The 17,066-nt window shown below is 37.3% G+C and overlaps 1 protein-coding gene across 4 annotated transcripts in view; it reads left to right on the top strand.

Moving 5' to 3' along the window:
• The first annotated feature begins 1,497 nt into the window (after window positions 1-1,497).
• The window catches only part of LOC128738104 (venom metalloproteinase 3), a 373,270-nt gene continuing 357,701 nt past the window's right edge, over window positions 1,498-17,066 (top strand). For 3 of the 4 annotated variants that reach the window (XM_053832957.1, XM_053832959.1, XM_053832960.1), the window contains exon 1: window positions 1,498-3,370. The gene's annotated coding sequence lies outside the window, so the exon portion shown is untranslated. The remainder of the gene's footprint in view (window positions 3,371-17,066) is intronic. The other variant, XM_053832958.1, reaches the window with a different exon arrangement.

Here is a 17,066-nt window from a genome sequence, read left to right as displayed (position 1 = left end):
CAAAAAAAATTTTCAACCCACGAATATTCGCGGTAATATAGAGTTCTACCGGGATCTTTTCTGGCGGTTATATTATTCTTCAGTTGCTTGTTCGATTTAATCGACGTTTTTCGGCGAAATAAGTATGAAGATTTTTAAATCCCAGTTAGTCCGGACGTTTCGAGCTACTTCTGGTCTTCGCTCATCATCTGCGGACACTAAAACACTATATTAGGCACATTTACAACATAAAACATATTACAAATTCTTAACTTACACTTTTTCGTCGATTAGGTTTTACTTGGTTTATCTTTCTCTTTACTATGTCTTACTTTCTATTTCTCTTAAAGAGATCGATTAAATCGAACAAACGTTGCGGTGGCGGCGATTATCTGAAATCAATATTCTTCAGTTGACCGATTTCTCGCCGTATCTTTCAAGATTCAAGATCGGTTGTTACCAGGTGTTCTTCATCGTTCCTACACAATATAATTAGGCTTTGGTGTGTATTCTTCACGGAATTGGTTTCTCACCTTCTCATAGAACTTATGCGTCTCATTAACCCGGAATAGTTGTTCTAGCTCTTCTCAATCTCTGTACTGTATGTAAATATTGCGAAATATAGTTTTAAAAAAGTAATTTTTTTTTTCATAAACAAAATCTTGACAATAATTTTCTTATATTTTTGTAATAGTAATTTTCTGATTTGAACTTATCGAGAAATTCGGTATTCAGAAGATTCGTTTAATAATACGGAACCGTTAGAAAATAATATTCAGTAACGCTAACAGAAAACTTCGCACCACTCCGCTAGTTGGTTCGATCACGAAACGTACAACACGCAAATCACGATCACGATGTTGCATTACCTCATACGAAACCTTGCCACTCAGCTGGTCCGACGAATGCCGCCCGCCAACCCAGCTAGCCAACCAGCCAAGAAATCGCGAGCAAGTTTTGTCGCACTTCGAAGCGTGTGAGGAGATTTAAAATTTCCATTTTCATATAATCGAAGCTTTTTTCGAGAGCCGATACGAACAACAATATATATATAAAAAACAGAGAGCTTTTCCTTTCGTTTTGCTACGATCGGTGCGAGCTAAGCACGGTTAAGCTCTTAGCCTGTAGTGGCATTGATGGTGGTGGTGGCGGCATTCGGTTTTTCTTTCGCAGGTCGCACCGTCGTTGCGGTGACCAGCAGCGCAGCGAAAAGCCTCCGCAGTTCGTTGTTGTGTTTCAGATTGCGTTCAGGTCTGACCCTTGCGGAGGAGGTGTGTGTTCGCGCGCCCGATCGATCGAGTTCAGTGCGACATCCGCGGCAGCACGTTGTTGCGCCGCGATCTCGTAGAATAAGAAGTCTCTCAGTCAGAAGTCAGTCGGTTGTTGCGCGTCGGCAAAAGATCGACTTTCGAGCGAATGTGTGCGTGGTTGTAGTTGTGTTGCGGTACGTGTGCCCTCCCCCAAAATCGTCTCGCCTCTGCTGCTCCATCGACCTGTCGCGGGTCTGAGTCGAGCACGCGATCACTTAGTAGACTGAGCGCCCGCGAATCGATCGCGCACCCCGGACTCTCGCCTGACCGAGGAAGGTGTCTCCGCTCGAGTTCAGATTTTACGGATTAGTTAACGTGTAACCGTCGTCTCGATAAGCTCGTTGTTCTGAACTGTTGCGGTTCTCGTGCTGCCACAGTGCTTGCTGTTCTTCGGTGAGCTGTTTTGTGCAGTTTGCAGAAACTCTCTTTCTTCTGCTGTGTTCAAAGTTGTTCTGACTTTTATTTTCTGATCGCTGCTTTCGTGGATTTTTATTATTAGTAGCTTTTTAATCTTTATGTCACCTTGACAGTGTTTGTTAGTGCTTTTCTGTTTTGTAATATTTTATGGAATTTTGCTAGTGGTGTTAAGAGGTGAAAAAAGTCTCGATCGAACCAGAATCGACAGCATTCGGAGGGAGAAAGTGCTTTGATTTTTCTTCAATTAAGAAGTATTATAAGCTTTTCGATTAGCAACACGCAGTGTTTCAGTGACTTTTACTAAATCATAAGCGCGGATCGCAACGACTGGCACCTTTGCCTCTATAGGCTGGCCAGCACCATCCAGCCGTACGTACAATTAAAACCCAAGTTGTGCACTTTTTCTTGGCAACCAGTGAAGGCATAACAAAATAATAATAATAAAAGTAATAATATACACATGTGTGTACGTTAGCTGTGTGGCTTAAGGCTCGCTGTGCAGTACGAACTGTGGGTATGCTTTGGACTGCTGCACGGTTTAGTAGTGAAACCACTTGAGAGTGACCGTTTGTGAAACGAGTTACTCGGCGGTCCACCGTTGTAAGTAGTTCGATTTTTCCGCGCCTTTAGAGCCACAGGAAAAACATAAACATACACTCAAAACCATGAAGATGTGAAGTGTTTGAAATAGTGTGATCATCATTTCCGAGCTGTTTTGCGAAAAAGTTTCACCCTCTGCAGACGATCAACACCCCCAGACTGTGTGAAGCTTCGGGGTAAACGCCGAAAAACGAAACACGAAAAACCCGTGGCAAAGGTGGCAGACGAAGCGGCAATTATTCGACACTAAAACGTTAAACTTTTTGTGCAAGTTTGGTTTCGCTTGGCGGGAAAGAAAGGAAAATCCGCTCATTGGGGAATTGATTAAAGGCTAAAACTGAACAAAAATTAGCCCCACGAGATAGACTCGGTGCAGGTGTGGGAGCCTTCAATTTTTTGCCGTCTTTCTTTTTGACCAGTGGCAATCGGTTTACGTAATTTTCTTCTATTTTCGTTTTGTTCGTCGGCAAAACAGAAAGAAAATCATCGAACACTGACCGGCCGTCGAAGCTGGGGACGATGATAGGAAACGGAGGAGAAGGTATATAGTAAAACGGAAGTGATGGGAAGCTGCTAGTTTGTGGAAAATGAGATAAATATTATCGTTGGTGAGAAATTTGCCCATCAAAAGGCAACAACGAGCGGTGTAGTCAGATAGAGGGAGAGAAGAAAATAATTAATTCGATTAGGTGAAAATTTCGAAAAGGAAAACAGTAAGACATCGAATTTGATTGTGACCGAGATTCAGTGCCGTGTGGTGCCGATGTACGGTGAAAAGTGATTTGGAAAACTTAGGGACAATAAGGAACAAAGGGTGTGCGGTGCAGTGAATTTTTCGAACGAAAGTGCAACTGACGAAGCTGATTGGGAGGAAAAGTTTAGCATGTTTAACATCTAGTTTATGAGCACGGAGCGAATTTACCGAGTGCGTGTGTGCCTTCGTTGGATAGTCCATTGCGAGGACGCATTGGAAACAAAACGGAAAGAAAACCGAAAAGGAAGTTAATACTTGGCTGCTATTGAACATATCAATGTACATCGTGCTTGGGAACTAAAACGTCAATGTGAGTTAATTAAACACTTATTTGTTCATATTTATATTACGGTGTATCTCTATTTTTTTAGAGGAGGGGATTTATTTCATATGTATTCAAACTTTCAAACTGTGGATGGCGTCAAAGTCTCTAAATTTTTAATTACAGTCAAATTATAATTTTGGTTAGTTACCTTTGTTATTGAGTAGGGTAACTTTTCTTTTATCAAACTTTATTGGTTCAAATTTGATAATTGATGAAATTTGCATATCCATGTTAATAGTTTATCATTGGAAAAGTGATATTAATTCTTGCAAGAAAAACACACAGCTTTCAAAAATAATTTGCTTTTACTATAGTTTTATTTTGGCGGCGCTAAAAATAAATTGAACTATTTTTACAAATATTGACGTAGCAGAAGTAATTGATGATACCGGTGAAGTAAAAGATGAAAATACGTCAATGACGACAATCTCTAATTTTTTTAAATTATGGTGCTTTTTGAATTTTCATTTGAAAACATCTTTTTTTAATATAAGGCGTTTAAAAGTAAAGGCAACATTCGCGGTACCTCAGGGCTCTCATTTAGATGCTACTTTTTATTTTATTTGTTAATGATGTAACCTTTATGTTGAATTAAGCATAAATTAAGCATGGAAATTACAACTCAATTGGACCTTCAAGTATTTCAGTAAGAGTTCGACGTTTTATACAACGAGTACTGGTACTGGGAAATAATGATATGCAAACTGTCAACAAATGATTGACGAGACTGGTGGGATATGAACCCACAATTCGCAATCTCCAGTGGTGTATATTATCAAATTACACCACCGGCCAGTTTATCATCAGGGAGTTAGATATCAAGTTTTCTTTTCACTCACCCCATTTGTTCATTCTTCATACATTTACTCAGCGGAAAGCGAACTTTGGGTAACATTTTTTCCAGTTCATTCTATTTTCGTTCTTCTCAAAAATATATTTACTCCTGCCGTAAGATAATAAGATTTAGCTACCATTTCAGGAACTTTTACACTATCAAAACTTAATTGTTTATGTGAGAATATAAAAAAATGAATTAATTAATTTGGTTATTCACTAGTAAAGAAAAAAAGTAAAAGTTTTTGCCCGAATCTATACAGTTAAAAAATTCAGAATTTTATTTTGTTAGGGGTTTGAGTGAGGTAAAATTATCTATAAATTGTCATTCAATCTTTAGGTAGTTATTAATTTTCCTTGCATTTAAAACTAGCGATTGTTCCATCGTTCAGTGTTTTTTGCTATGAATTTTATATATGAAGTAAATGTAACTTATAATTTTGACTTTCGGAGACTTTAGTGTATAGGGCGCTATATCTCTGCATATTAGCGTTGGTAAGAGGAAATGCTTATCGACTTAGGGACTATATTGGCTCGTTTCATTATCCCTGATTTTTATTTTCAGATACAATAAGTTCAAGTTGTCACGTAGTTTTCGAGCCGTAAATCTCGCATGTGCATAGTATTTTTCGATATAATTAAAATTAGGGTTGTATATGAGCACCATTGGCATTATACTAAATTTGTTAAAAAGATATTTTTATATATTTTAATTTTCAACAAATTAGTAAATTTTCGAATATCCAGGTTAGTCTCATATAACTGGTGCTTACATACTTACATTATGCATCTAGATCCCCTCATCTACTAACAAACATTCCTTTCCCGAAATACTTGTGTAGATGCAGAGGATTCCCTGGTCTTTAGTAGAAACAAGTATTGGACTAACATTCCTTCCTAGCATGCAGAGACCTGATAAGGTTGCACAATGAGCAATAGCGTGCTGTCCCAAATTTGCTTTTTCCAGCCATTATTTTGCAATTTTCATCGGTCCTGGAGTAGCAGAACACGGGCGGTATCACATGCTTATGCTGCTTATGCTTATAATTTTGATCTTTGGGGACACATGTGTCAATATTGTATGTACATTTGAAATTTGTTCAACAGCTAGGAAAGTTATCGAGAAACAGTAAGATAAAGTACTAATGAAATTTTTTTTTATTTGGCGCTCGTCCTCTTCTGAGGTACGCAGTACGTTTCCCTTTTTCCCTTTAGGCGTTTAGGCTTCTTTTTAATGTACCTATAACTTTTAAAGCCCTTGAGATGAGAAGCGCATCGACAACGGACTTCCTTCAATATGTTTCCAGCAGATGAAACTTCCAGCACACTAAGCCAAGCCAAGCACTTTTGGAGTGTATTTTCAACTGTTTTCCGACTGTGCTATTCCTACTCAAATTGAACCCAACACACGCATGGGTTCATTTTCCATTTAACATAATTTCTTTCGTCAAGAGTAAATTTTTAGAAGAGCGTATTTAGAAATGTGATATCAGAGGCGAATGCCAAATAGGTAAAGTCTCTCTAAAAAAATGTGATGATTTTGTTTTTCTTTCAAAAAATCATATTTTGAAAACTACCCATTTGATCAAAACGACGGCAAAGGAAAAGTTGTAGGAAAGTATATTTTCAGAAAAAAACTGAAGCAAAAAAGTTTGCATAATCGTGATAAAAATCATAAAATGTCAATTTTTTCAAAACTATCCCCTCTAAATTTCCGAAAAAAAATTGCTTAAATTATGCCCTAAACTTGGTAAAGACCTACTTATAGACACTCCTTTTGATTTATTTTAAATCTTTAAAATTCGACAATGGTTTCAAAAACCAAATTTGACATTTTTTAATGTTAAACTGCAGCAAAATTAAATTCTACGAATCATTTTGAACAAATTTACTTATGTTCTTTTGAGTAATTCTCGCTGAAACGGGGCCACTACTGACACGAGGTCTCCAAATATTGGAACTTTTTCGCTTAATTGGTTGAAAATGATTAAAAAATAAGAATTACACTTTTGATACTTCGAAATAGTGGACCCCTCGTGCGGCAAAGGGTCCAACAGGTTAAAAAAAAATTTGAATTTTGTGCAAACCTTGAGATCTATATCATGTGACATTTCATAAATTTGCCATGAAACAACTAACAAATGGCCCGGTTCTGTAAAGAAGGAGAACAGGGCTTTCAAATGGAACAAAATTTTGTTGGCGGCCATCTTGGATTTGGTACATTCATCAAATTACATGTGTAGTGGCATTAAATAAATGAAAAAATTTATTATCTGTCTCAAGGTTTACAACTCTCATATAATAGAATGTCTTGCTACAGAAAATTAATTGTTTTATTTAGGTAATGCCATTGCACACCTAACTTGATGAATATTTCTTATAGCATTTTTTATTAGCTTTCCGATGTTGGTCTTGAAATTAAAATCGGTTGAAGGAATCATGACGAAAACGGCGATTTTTTGATAAAATCCGACATGGCGGTCAAATCTAAGATGGCCGTCGATTTTTTTTCACTTCGTTTATAAGCCCTATCTCTCCTCTTCACATAACCGTGTCGTTTGTAGTTTGTTTCATAGCAAATTTTGGAAATATCACAATAATTATATGAAAATTGTGAACCTTGCTACAAATAACTGGTTGTTTAACTCAGTTAATGCCATTGCACACCTAATTTTATGAATTTTGCTTGTGGCATTTTTTCTCAGCTTTCCAATGGTGGTCTTAAAATGAAAATCGGTTGGGGGGCTCATGGTGAAAACGACGATGGTTTGATAAAATCCAATATGGCCAACAAATCCGAAAGGGCCGCCAACAAAATTTTGCTCCATTTGTTCCATGTTCTTCTTCTTTACAGAACCGGGCCATTTGCTAGTTGTTTCATGGCAAATTTATGGAATATCACATGATATAGATCTCAAGGTTTGCACACAGTTCAACTTTTTTACCTGTTAGACCCTTTGCCGCACGCTATGTTCGCTATTTCGAGGTATCAAAAGTGTCATTCCTATTTTTCAACCATTTTCAACCAATTAAGCGCAAAAGTTCCAATATTTGAAGACCTCGTGTCAGTAGTGGCCCCATTTCAGCGAGAATTACTCTTTATTAAAAGCCCTATTGGTGAATATCCGACACCTTGATGCCTCTCCCAATACAATTAAATGGCTGAAATCATACCTATGCGCCGCACAAAAAAACAAAGCCTTAGGTCATAAACGTCTTTAAGGCTGACCCTTCTTTATCAACAGACTTCATAACCGGTTATTAGAGTACAGGACAATTACGGAGCTAGTGCTATGATCCTGCTGGCTCTAGCAACGTCGTCCAGCCGAGATTCGAACATACGACGACTGGCTTCTTAGACCAGCATTGTACCTCTGAGCTAACTGGGCGGATTGGCCGCACCTTATCTGTGAAAACAGACGATCTTGAATTACAGCGCTTCATGAACTGCTCTGAAGCACTACAAGGCAGTAATCTTGGACCATTACAATTTATATTATTTTTCAATTTCGTCTACCATGTTATATTATCAGGCCTATTTTTAATTTACGCTGACTATCTATACGTCTATACGATCGACATCTGATTGCATTGAATTTCAGGGACATCTTAATGATGATTGGTATGTTCGAAATTCGTTGGTTTTGAGTCACGCAGAAAGAATTGGAATAATTCTATCTCTGAAAAATTGCTCAGCAGATTAACGATAGCTAAGGTTCTAGGTGTACTTTTGAATGATCAAACGTTTTTCAGTCACCATTATTGCCATATTGTTGCACAGGCGAATAGAAATGTGGGATTTGGGACATTATTATCTAGACCAAACTCGTGTTTTTTAGTCTTTGACCTTGAAATGCGGTCTGGCATTAATATTAATATATTTTTTTTAAAACGGTGGTTCTACAATTGATGGAGGGACGGTAGCTTGGTTCGACCCATGCACCTTCCAGCATTGGACAAAAGGTAGGAGCCATAACGACTACTTGTTAAGCGTAGCTACTAATAACCCCTCCCCCCTCCTTACCTTCCCGCTCTTTCCCCACCACTCAAAAAAAAAAATTCGTTACTTTCGCCTACCGTCCCTCCATCATGTAGAACTACCGTTTAAAAAAAACCCGATTTAATCCACCTAGTGATGCAAGGAACCTTTGTTATACCATCTTATATGTCATTTGATATGGGCATTTCTAGCTCAAATATTATTTTTGATTTGTATTTGAATTTGTAATTTTTATAAAACTGGCAGAGTCAAATTGGATCGTAGCACTGACCTCGCACTGTCCTGTATTCTAACAGCTGGTTGCGAAGTCTGTCGTATAAAAACAGAAGCTCAAATCACGATAACGGAATTAGCTCCCAGGCTTTGCTTTTTAGAGTCAAATTCTATATGCATCACTTTTAACTAAATTCTTATATAAACTGTTTCTTAGGCCCAACCGTTCTCAAGTTATTCAGATTTATCTATTAGAGTTAACTCATGCAAAGTATCCGATAAGCGTGTAATCGACCTTCACGGATTTGAGCCAAATTTTGTCAGATTGTTTATTTTAGGTCAGAAAGCAAAAATCTTAAATTTGATTCCGATTGATACCCCCCACGATTAGTGGTAGTACCTCCTTTTTAAAAGGAAAGGTCCGTTTTGTGAAACCTTTTTATTTTCATTTACTTATAGATAAACATGGAAATATTAGGCCGTATGGATAAAAGAGTTAGAGCAAACTCTCCTATAAGATTTACACGGGGAAAGTAAAGAAAACTGTTTTATTCATACGGCCCATTAGGTTTAGAAAGAAACTATTTTTACATTTCAATTCCAATCGAAAATAGTCGAGTAAAAAATTTCTTTTTTTAGCGTTTTGTGCTGGAAATGTTTATATAGAAATCGACACGTCTTCGCAACTTAATTCAACTGTTTGTTAACTCTGTGCTAGTTATCATCCAAATGCATCCTAGCGATAAACAATCTTCAGAGTGTATTTTAACCTACTAAATTACTTTGTAGAACATTTGAAAGCAATGAAAACATCGTGTGCAAAATTTTTGAGCAGAATTGATTTTAGAGTGGTTTCTTTAAACAAATGATTGAAACTCGCAACCAGTAAGAGATAGATAGTTACTATATGCAGCAAAGTTGCTTATTTTAGTGTGTTCTACAAATATTTGTTTCACCCATTTGTTTTTTTGGTAAATTCATATTTGTTTTTTTTTGGTAAAAGTATTTCTTACCTGGCGCTCACCCAGACAATTATTTTTCATGAAAATCAATCCTTGAACTTCCTTTGAATGTACTTTCAAGTAAAAATGATCATTAGCTTGATCGCATCGATGTACAATGTCTCCCTTTAGAGGGTTAAGGGATATACAGAGGTTAGACAAAATAGTCGGGACAGGCATAATTTTGACAAAATTTAAACTTGTACAATATAAGACACTTTTAGATGAAATCAATTACACTCAATGGGGAAATTATTCTAGTTTTTTCGAAATACGAGATTCCCAGTGACCAGTGGCATACCGGCGGAGATATTCCGTGGAATATAAAAGCATGTCTAAAATTTATTTTTTCATCTCTTGTATCTTTTTCTAGTATGAAAATTCATTCACATTTAGGGTAGATGATCCATTAGTTGCGCCACTAAGCACAATATAACTTCATTTTTCTTGTTTATTAAGGTATATACTTCAATTAATGCTTGAGGGATGTAAATTTATCAAATACAAGGTATTTGTCACAAGGCAAGACAATTGCTTTCGTTGTACGAGAAGCTTTATAAAGAAAAAAGGAATTTTCCGATTCAATTATATTGTACCTACAGTTGTGCTAACGTTTCCTTAATTAAGTTTGGTGTTCCTTTAATTGTGTTATTCCATATACATTGCTAGGTTGCTAAGTGAAAAAACATCGTAGCAAAACTCTAGAAATGAGAGCCTATAGTTGTGCCCTCCAACTGCGGAGAATTGGCATTTTAGCAAATAATGCTTTAATTTTAAATGGTGTAGTCTAACTACCAATACTTCTAAGCACCTGTTTTATAGAATGAACGTAATTGTTTTATCTAAAATGCTACGGTGACAAAAATATGCATTAATAATGAATAGTAGCGCAACTATTGGTACTACCACAACTATTGGATCAGCCTAGAATGAAATAAGAACGGAAATCCGTCGAAAAATATCCGAAATAGGTGAAATCTGTGGAATGTGAGTATCTGAAACGGTGAATCAGCTCTGGAAATGCTGTCTGTAACGTCCCAACTTTATGACCATTTTGGCTTTACGGACCACTTCCACTGAGGTACCCAGAATCGGCTAGAGGGTTGCCAAGCAAGCTGCGCATTGGCTCGTAAAACCTTAAAGTTTGATAATATTGAGTCTCAGACATTTATATGCTTTGCATCATGTGCTAAAATGATCAAAGCGATAAATGTTGCTGACACTGATTTCACGGAAGTGGTCTAAAGAACTCGAAAAATGAATGTTAACGCTTCTAGCACAAAACTGATGTAGAAGTTCTAACAGTGTAATGCGCAGAAAGCGGTAAAAAATTTCTTTCGTTTTTGTATTGCTTTTGGTAGGTTTTTGCATGAAAAAATACGTGTATATAAAAAGCAAGAATAGACGCGTTTCCCAATTAATAGTTAAGAAAAACGCTTAATTTTTTTGCTTGTTTTGCAAAAATCTTATTGTTCTTCAACGCACTTTTCGTACAATCGCATTGATCCCCAAGCACAGACCATCTGATCCGATCATCCGATATACCAAGTGAGTAGCCTAGTTCGAGTTTCGCAACACTTTTGACATCTACTGCTAACCAAAAACTTTTTGTTTCAAGACGATTGTGAATGGCTCTGAAGAGTTAAACATGTATTTGTAATCAAACATTCATACAGGAAGTACAGTCATCCGCGATAACCCATTAAATCCGTAAATAGTTTTTAATTGTTCCATTAAATCCGTCAAATGAGTCTGTGAAACGGACTCGAAATGGTATAAATACTACACTATTTTAGGGGACAGCAATTGCAAACAGAAACTGAAATGACAAACAGATTCTAAATCTGTTTAACACAAAATTGGCTTTAGAGATGAATGAATTTAAAATTTAAAATCTCTTTAATCAATAAAAAAAAAAAAAAAAAAACAAAATTGGCTTGTCATGTACTGTCAGTCCGCAATCATAGGTCATACACAATTGTGGGTCATTTTAGTTTTAGCTGCTAATTTCTGTTTAAATATCACCTAATGGTTGGCCAAATTATTATTGCTACTTACAATTTTATCAATCAATCATTGCAATGTTCATGCATCGACCGGCAGACAAAGCTGAAATGACCCATAATTGTACGTGACCCATACGCATTGCTTCAGACCTTAAGATTCAGGTTGGCAATCCACTCCATCATCCAGCCTTCCACATTTATGACAACAACAATAATACTATCAACAATATGACATTACGATGAAATGTGGTATATACGGGCAAAAATAGAACAATCTCACCAGCAGTCCTTCGTATGGAATAGAGTTGTGTCCTTTGAGGTTCCATAAGTGCTTCTAATAATTAATTTATTTTTTTCATTCTGGTATCCATGTGCAGTATTATAACTGGTTTTGACCAAAGTTTTCACTATATAGCAGGAGATGCTTCATAAGCTATAACGAAAAAAATCAGAGGGGTTGTGTACAAGACACGACCGCATATATAGGTGACGCAGGACTACGTAAGTCTCTTTGTAGTGATAGTAGCATGTATTCATGCTTGTAATCATTCGATTCTTCATGTATACATGCTATATGCAACATATATACATGCTACAGGCGTTGTATGTAACATTTATAAAAGTAGTAACATTGCATACGTTCAATTCTCAAAACATTGTGCATTTGAAAACAATTTAACAAAATCAAGAACACAAACTATTGCTTGCCTGCTACCTTACAGAAATTAAAGATTGTTTTTATTACCCATGGTTCCCCACGTTGAAGGGATTTTACCATTTCAATCCTATTTTATCAACAGCACATCTTTTCACTATACTTCTAATGAAACGGCAAGCATGCGTATTCATACAGAGTCGTATTATAACCGAACACTACAGCTGTAGCACATTTTTCCAACACAGATATCAAATTCGCCGAGGTTTAATCGTCTCGCAGTAAAGAATTTGCGATCTGTTGGAACAACGAGCTTGTGTCATTTTTTCTGGCACACTTTCCTAACACAGACATCAAATTGGACTAGATTTAATCGCGTTCGTAAGAAATCTGTTGGCACGAGGGGGCTCTGTCACTCTTTCTGGCGTACTTCCCAAGCAAGGACATCAAAATGGTCTAGGTTTAGCCGCGGTGCTAAGAAATATTATTGAAATGAGGTAACTTCGTCAGTTGTTTTGGCTTACTTCCCAAGCACAGATATCAAATTGGTATAGGCTTAGATCATCGTAAAGAATCTTCCAACCAATCACGAAGCGAGAATTCTGGTAAAACATAGGTTCATTATTTTCAATTTTTCAATACTTCAACATCAAGAATCCATACTTTTCTCCATTTGGGTCAATTCTTAGAAGATTTTCCGATCGATTGGAGTAAGAATATTGAAAATCGATTGGAAAACCGCTGAGCTATTAGCGCTCAAAACCTTTCATTTTTCGTGACGCTCGCATTTTTCGATTTTTTGGAATGACACCCTATCTCAAAACTTGCCGTAAGACGTAGTCCTACGTCAAAAAATTATTAAAATAACTTATATTAGGCTTACCTATTAACAAGACCGTGTGGCTCCGCCGTCTGCCCAAAACCGCGGATTGGAGATCAGGCAGCCGGGAACCACCCAGCATCGCACCTCCTAGCTTGGCTACTCAATAGAGCATTACCAGGTATGGTCACGTGGAGGCGCTAGTAGGGGCTTGGATGGCTGGAGCTATATGGGACGCTCCTTATTTGCCTTCCCCATTTCATACCCACAACATGTCGTATTCCATATGTTGGCAAAAAAATGCCCAGTCTAAACGCCTTTTACTGCTGTAGAGTAGAAACCATTTTTTTTTTCAAAATTCAAACATCCTATGCCAACCCTGCATTCGTGTCCCCAGGAATAGACCCTTCTGCTTTTTTGTTTCGCTCTCATGAAATCAAGAATGTGCAATGTAGGTTTTAATCCCTACTGTTAAATCATCTTAATTGCCGTAACAAATCATAAGAAATTATAATAATAGTATATAATGCAATTCTAATAGTGTTGAAAAGTCACCACTTGTGATTGAACACACAATATGATATAGGATAGTTACTCTTAAGTATTTTATGCGATCGAATATTTACCTCAATAAAAAAAGGGAATGTGCAATTATTCAGTACTTATTTTTTTAGAAAATTAATGAAAACGTCAACAACCGTTATTCCCAACATAAAGAGAGAAGATGCCGGTTAATATACACCCTGTTCTTATATATAGCTGTATAGTATTATACTTTTAGTTGCAATCATTTCAAATAGTTGATGCGGTTGTTCCTTTTAACAGCATATCATTAATTTATAGGAAGGATTTAGGAATGTGTAAATCCATGTTGGTCAATGCATTGAATGAATGAATTAGTTTATATTGGTCGCATGAGTTGCAGCTGTAGCTATTAACTGCTACTACAACTGCCGACGCGTGCTGCTTAGTCAATGGTTGATTTTAAGTGTTTATGGCTTCATTAATTGGAAGCTAGTTTGATATTTGAGTTAGTTATGCTTAATCTGCTTTAAGTTTTTTGAACCAGCCAAAGGCGGTTATTGAACTTCATTAAAGACAAATTCCACAACTATCAATGAAACAAGATTACAGATTGTATTTAAAGATTTTTAAATAATCCGAAGTGGTTTAAACCAGTACAAAAGTTTAGTATTAAGTTATCATAAATAACAACCTTTAATACTATAAATAATTAATATTGCAACGGCTGGTTATTGGTTGGCAGAAGTGTTCGAAGCTGAATAAAGTAAAACAGCAAAATCTCAGTGCTACATGCCATTAGCTAGGGTACAGGACAACTTCGGGACTAGTACTACGATTCTGTTAACTCTAGTGGTTGCTCGCTAAAAAATTATAACTTTTAACTGCCTCTTAAGAGTTTGTAAGCCGCTAAGGCCTTGTCATCTACAGTTGCCAACCGTTGTAACTGCATAATTTCGTAGTCTAAATATTGTTAAACTCATCGAACAAGTTCATAGTCTACGAACTCATATAACATCCCTCACTACGCAGCCATAACCGTGATATATGAGGTGCCTCCATCGATTCCAAAGAAAAGGAGACACATGATTGTTCTCAGCATAGAATGAGAACTGCATTTTTCAGCGATTTTTCGGTGAAACATTTCCGTTCCAAAAATGTTTAAATAACATAATTCTCATCTGATTCTCATCATTCTCAACATGAAATATCTTATGTCAAACAAAGTCAATAGAGAGCGTAATTGGATTTGATTGGTAATTTCACGTCTCACGAGTTTTAAGTAACTTCTAAGTAGCACCCAATTCTTCCGCTGCTCCACCGGTCGGTGATAGCTAATACGGTACCACGTACTAGTATCGGGCGCCAGCTGTTCAGTACTGACCATCTTACGATCGGTTGCCCATGAAGCCTCAACAGTAACAGCAGCATCGAGAGTGAAAGTTGTTTTCCGTGTGCGGATTTTCAAAACTATGAACGCAGCCGGGCGGCGGCGTATGCTGTACCACCGGTTCAGCCGTCGTCGGACAGATCCGGACCCAGCGGAGCAAGTCGGTGGTTGGTTGGTAAAGATGCAACGGTCTCGTAACATTCAAATCTCACCCAGAGTTTAGCACCACGGTTGGTATGATGGTTTATGGCGCTAATCAAGCCGGCACTGTCGGTTGTGTGTTCGTGTCATCCTTGCGGTTGATGTTTTTTTTCTCAAACACAACACTGCATCTGCTGTTGGTTTGCTTAAGAAGTAAGCTGTATTTGTGTGGCACTGCTCTGACCACAGCCATTTGAGTAATTGAGGAACACTTTATGTTGACCCTACTCATCAAATTCGACTTAATTGCACTTGCTCTGAGAAAATACAATTAGCACTTGAGCAGAAAATGATCACCACAAGTACTTTGGATGTTGAACTCATTGCAGTTCAGCAAAGTGTTGGCAATCCTCGTAATAGCAAGCACTGTTTTGTAAGTTGAGCGTTGAGCGTTATTTTTTCTGCGGAAGTATTAATAAACGAGTAATGATGATTTTTTCCGTCTGCTAATAAATTTTCTGTTGGTTGAAGGCATGACTTCCCACAAACAAAAACCTTCTAGCCGCAAGTCACGTCCGAACCAAACGCACCACGACGTGCACTTCAAATAACGCATTCTGTAATTGGATGAGGTTTTGCAATGTACGAGTTCAAAACAGTTTAATGTTTGCAACTTGATGGAATTTTCATTTTTTGTGCCATTTGTGTTAGAGAAATTTTTGCAAGACTCGAACTTCGTTTCTGTGCGCACGAATCTGATGATCCTCTGCCTCGCAAAAAAAAACTTTCCATCTTCGGGAATTAAAGTTTACCGAAAACAAAATAGATAAACTACGGTTATATTATATTTGCTACACCATAACCAGCCGCATCGTTATTGCCAAACTTATGCTAATGATCAGTAGGGGTCTTTAATGGCACCGTCAGCAAAAAATAGAAAAGACGGTCATCTAACGTTCCGTCAAGCGGCGACGTGCCATTGGAATGTCTGCCACACGGTTGCCGCTTCCTAACACACACGATAGTTGCTTGACTAGTAGAGTTGACCAGAGTAGAGTTGGCTAGTGTTTTGCTTCCGTTGTCATCATCAGATGAAATGTGTTCCGTATGCTAAAGATACTTACACAACAAACAAGTTTTCGTGGCAGGTTTTCCTGCCGGATTGACGTACGTGTGAAGGAACATTTGATAATTTCATTCATTATTTACCTTATTTATCGTTCTATTGGTTGAAAGAAAAATATGAGCTAAAGTTATGATTGTATGTTATTTGCTAAAACGGTGACAATTTTTGTCTCCATGCATAGCAGTTCTTACGATTAGAATATGACCAGTGACTCAATAAAACAATTTTGCGTTTTGCCCCTGATTGGCAAAAATATTCTCATTTGAGTCACAATGTTTTAACCACAGACTTCACACCTGCCATAAAAGGAACGTGATTCAGTCTATCATGGTTCCCACATATGTCAAGTCACAGTGTCCATATAGCGAAAGTTAATTAGCAAAATAAACATACCTGCTTCTGAAATACATCTCCCATAACAGGCACTTGTGGCGCAAAACCCAAATTGCTAGGTGATCATTGATTCTGTTGAGTCAATTTGGCAACCATGAGGTTGATGAGAAAATAGACAAAAAAATATGTTCTATGAGGTTTCATGAATAAACTTTGATGCAATCATGTACCTCCTACATAATCGTTGATGAAGGTTACGTCACAATTGCGACAACGCTGCCCTGTCGCTCGAAAATGGTATGAAATGAAATTCTAAAATTGCAATCATTACGAAAAGTGGACAGACGTAAAACTTATGAGCATTAGCGTTACATAGGTTTCTATACAGGATTTGATCGGGGAATTTTTTATGCCGGAAATTTTCTCAATTAGCACTACGGTATGCGGTGCACTATACTGCTCCACTACTATAGCTTATTGTAATAACCAATAAATCATGATGATTAGCGTGGTAACCGTATTGGTATTCAAAAAGGAATTGTCGACAATTTGCATCTAGTCGCTTAGTATATTTTGTGCAACATAAACCACCTAGTACACAATGGGCGCGCCCGCGACGCTACTTATGTGCGTAAAATCT

Source organism: Sabethes cyaneus, chromosome 2 (genome assembly GCF_943734655.1).
Source record: "Sabethes cyaneus chromosome 2, idSabCyanKW18_F2, whole genome shotgun sequence".
Taxonomy (NCBI): domain Eukaryota; kingdom Metazoa; phylum Arthropoda; class Insecta; order Diptera; family Culicidae; genus Sabethes; species Sabethes cyaneus.
Note: the sequence above shows the minus strand (reverse complement) of the source record. Positions and strands in the feature narration are given on the sequence as shown.